Source organism: Corylus avellana, chromosome ca1 (assembly GCF_901000735.1).
Source record: "Corylus avellana chromosome ca1, CavTom2PMs-1.0".
Classification (NCBI taxonomy): domain Eukaryota; kingdom Viridiplantae; phylum Streptophyta; class Magnoliopsida; order Fagales; family Betulaceae; genus Corylus; species Corylus avellana.
Genome location: NC_081541.1, coordinates 26,275,267 through 26,278,964, shown reverse-complemented (window position 1 = coordinate 26,278,964; position 3,698 = coordinate 26,275,267). Strand labels below are relative to the sequence as shown.

General features: G+C 34.3%; 1 pseudogene; it reads right to left on the bottom strand.

The window, feature by feature from the left end:
• Positions 1 to 335: 335 nt before the first annotated feature.
• On the bottom strand, positions 336 to 1,871 carry LOC132168256 (uncharacterized; annotated as a pseudogene).
• Between the last annotated feature and the right edge of the window lie 1,827 nt (positions 1,872 to 3,698).

Below are 3,698 nucleotides of genomic sequence, written 5' to 3'. Positions count from 1 at the left end.
TGGTATAAAAAAATAATTTATAAGTCCCTATAGTTGGCATAAATTACAAATCATTCAATATGATACAAAAAATAATTTATAGGTTCTGATCAAGGTATGCCAAAATTCCGGAGACTCAATAGATGCTAAAACACACAAACAATTGCCACAAATTTTATTGCTGAAATATCATAAACCACTTACAAAGTTGAAGATTACAAACCATATATTAAGACTAGGAGGATATCACAAGGTAATTAAGCAGGATTACAAAGTTGAGATACCATGCATATATCCATTGCAACTAAAAGCAAACCACTCCAACGAACACTAATTATAACACATGTACTTCAATTCTACACGACAAAAGGCTTAAGGAAATTCCAGAAGGTGAAACCCAAGACAATAAGTCCAACAACAGTTGCCGTGCCTCTAAAAATATTGGGGAAATACTCTCTTTTTAGGATTGCCATGGTACGGTTCAAAGTGAACTCATAGTGCCCATAAATCTTTTTATGGATATAATTGAAATAAGAGGATGGAGTCTCCACAATCTGATCGCGGAGTTTGTTAATTAGAGACGTCGCGTCAGCGTTGCTACCAAGCAGGTTATGAATGATCTTCTTATGAACAAGCAAATCCACATCTTTTTCGGTGTCAATAAGACGGTCTAGTAGAAAAACATAGTTAAAGAAGCAAGTTTGAAATGGATAATGGCACTGCTCCATGGCCATGAGGTTTCAGAAAATAGTTTCAGTATCGTAGTCTATCACAAGTTTTGGGACTTCCAACCTACGCTGGATACGCAACAAGCACGGAAAGCATAATATCAAGCAGAAAAAGCATGGTAAGCAAGCAATGCAGCATGAGAAACCGAAGCACGTGCACTCATGGACTGATATAGCAAGTAAGCGGCGATCACGCGCGCTTAACTACTTTGAATTTCAATCCTGCGTCATCAAGCTTTGTTGCACAAATTCGAGTATCCAAACTTTGTTCTTCACTCCCCAAGTCTTTCATGTCTGATGGAAGAAACAAATATCTTAGCAAATCTGTGAAGTGTTTTACTTTTACTTCCTCATCGATGGGCTTTGGCTCCTTATCATAGCGTCTAAAGTATTTGCGAGAAAGCTCGACAAATGGAGTATCCTCTTTGTGTTCCTTACTTTGTTGGCCTTCTTGGTGATGGCTGAGGCATCCAAAGTACTTGCGAGAAAGCTTGACAAATAATGGAGAATCCTCTTTCTTCAGGTCTTCCTTGTGTTCCTTAATTTGTTCGCCTTCTTCGCTATTGTTGCAACTGGAAGAGTCACCCAAGGCGAACCCATATAATTCCTCAAGAACAAAAAAGGAAGTTGATTCTCAAGTAATATTAAATGATGTAGTATGCCATCTCTTAGCCATGGTTTACTTAATATGTAGTCACTTTCTTTTTTACAATCTTCTTCTTCTTTCCTCTAAGCCTCTTTTTCTTCTTCATCATTGTCTGTAACCTTTAAAAAGAACTCAATTATAAAGATGGCATCCAATAGAATCATTTGCACAGAATTACCACTTTCGAGTTCACAGTCTTCTGAATAGGAATGACGGATTTTTACTTCCCTGTCTTTGATGAACTTTAGATGATCCTCCTCACTCTTCCGGGCCCGTGTTAAGAAATGCTTCAAATATCTCTGTTTGTGCTTTTCCATGTCCTTCAATTCAGCTGCCCTATGATGAAAGGGTCCTATTGAGACTAGCTTAGGGGTGTAGGCTTCTTCTTTTACCATGCGCAGTTACTTGGGAATCCTGTAGATACAGCATTCTGGCCACTCCGGAGGAATGTCAATCACCGACTCTTCACATTTCTCAACTTCTTTTGCAATGGAATCACGAGTTGGGGGGCAAGCCATGATCTTTTCCAACCCACAAGTTTATTTTCCTAGGGACAATCATTGACAATGTAATAATCATTAATAGCTTATTACATTTTATTTTGCAATACCTAATTAATTACTTCATTATTCTAAAATCAAGCATCATTCCGGTTCCGGAAACCAACGGTACAAATATCTGATTTTACCTCCCGTAAAGTGAATATACCATTTTGGCTATATATGTAATATATCCATTTCCAAGACCCGTACGTGTTGGTGTATTTTAATAAAACTATATAATAAAATAATTATTTTTCAAAAATTTGTATTGAGATATATATTATACCTCCTTATGTAAAATGAGATAATAGTTATACAATATTAATTTATACTGCACTAACCAATTTATCTTATTATTTATTTTCATTACCTTTTGACTATATTTTTCATTGTAATTCGTAATTAAGAATCTTAAATCTATACAAAAGTGAATTGACACGCTCATATAGAATATGTCATATAAATTCCTAGATAAATAGTATATGTACGTACGTAAAAGTTGTATATTTGGATCAGAGATAATTTAATTTTGTATATGTGATTTTGAAAAAAAAAAAAAAAAAAGAAAAAAAAAAAGAAGAAGAAACAAAGTGCACTCGATTCATTCCAAATTTCCAACTTACACCCCATTAATTTGCAATCACCCCCACACTTTAAAATTAAAGTTACAGTCAACTCCCCTCAAATTAGTACGTCCTTTTACGTTGCATGGGTCAAAGACCCAAAACCCGACTGGCCCGCTCCCAACCATGCATCAATAGGGATAGAGATTATATGCTTTTATTTATTTATTTTTAATTTAAGAGCGTAATTGTATTTTTACATGTCAGCTATGATGAACAATTTAACACATGGTTTTCGTCGAATTTAACAAAAATGCTAATAAAACTGACTAATAAAGTGAAAGGGATAGATAGTTAAAGAGGGCTAGATAGTTAGAGTTTGAAAAACAACACAAATATAGTGTAAGCTGAAAGGGGTAAGAGTATTGCCAAAAATAAAATATATTTCTGTGATAGATTTATTGTTCTATAATATAATGCAGACTATTGGAACAAACAAACAACGCAAATGGCTAGCTAGGCAGCGTGGATTCCAATCAGACCTTAAAAAGATCATATCTCGAATTATTTCAGACGTCGTACAGAGGCAATCTTGGTGGTATTGGGTCAAAACAGGCTGGAGAAGAGTGGACAGTTGGATAAAATGATTCGTCTGGAGTTGCATTCGAATGAGCGGGACAGAGTTGATTGTAAGTAGTTGCGCATGAGCGAGATTGCAAACGAGCCACGTCAATTTTGTAAACTGACTTATTAAGATTTTCTACTAAGTTTGAGGTTTTATTTACCATAAATACATGTTATAAAGTCCACGATAAAACATTCTAAACAATTGCATAGTATTTTCTATCCCTTTTGCCTCAATTCCTTGATAAAATATTGACTTGAGAAGAGTTGCAATTATATTGTTGTTTGTTTTTGCGAACCCACAACCCCATACTGCATTAGCAACTTTATCTTGAGGATAACACAGAAGTAAACACGACACTAGGTGGGATATGTATGATAGGAAATCTCTTACAATGGCATGAAACACTTCAAAGAAAACTAAAATTTTCTCTACCTCAACCAAGTATATACTGATAATATTCATCTCTAATCAATCTTATTGTTACAAGATATTAATATACATATAATTTTGTTATTATTTCATGAATATATTGAAATAACAAATGAAAATTTATTATTTCTTGTGAACTTGTGAATAGTTGAATTTATTTAATTATTTTTTAACAATGCAATC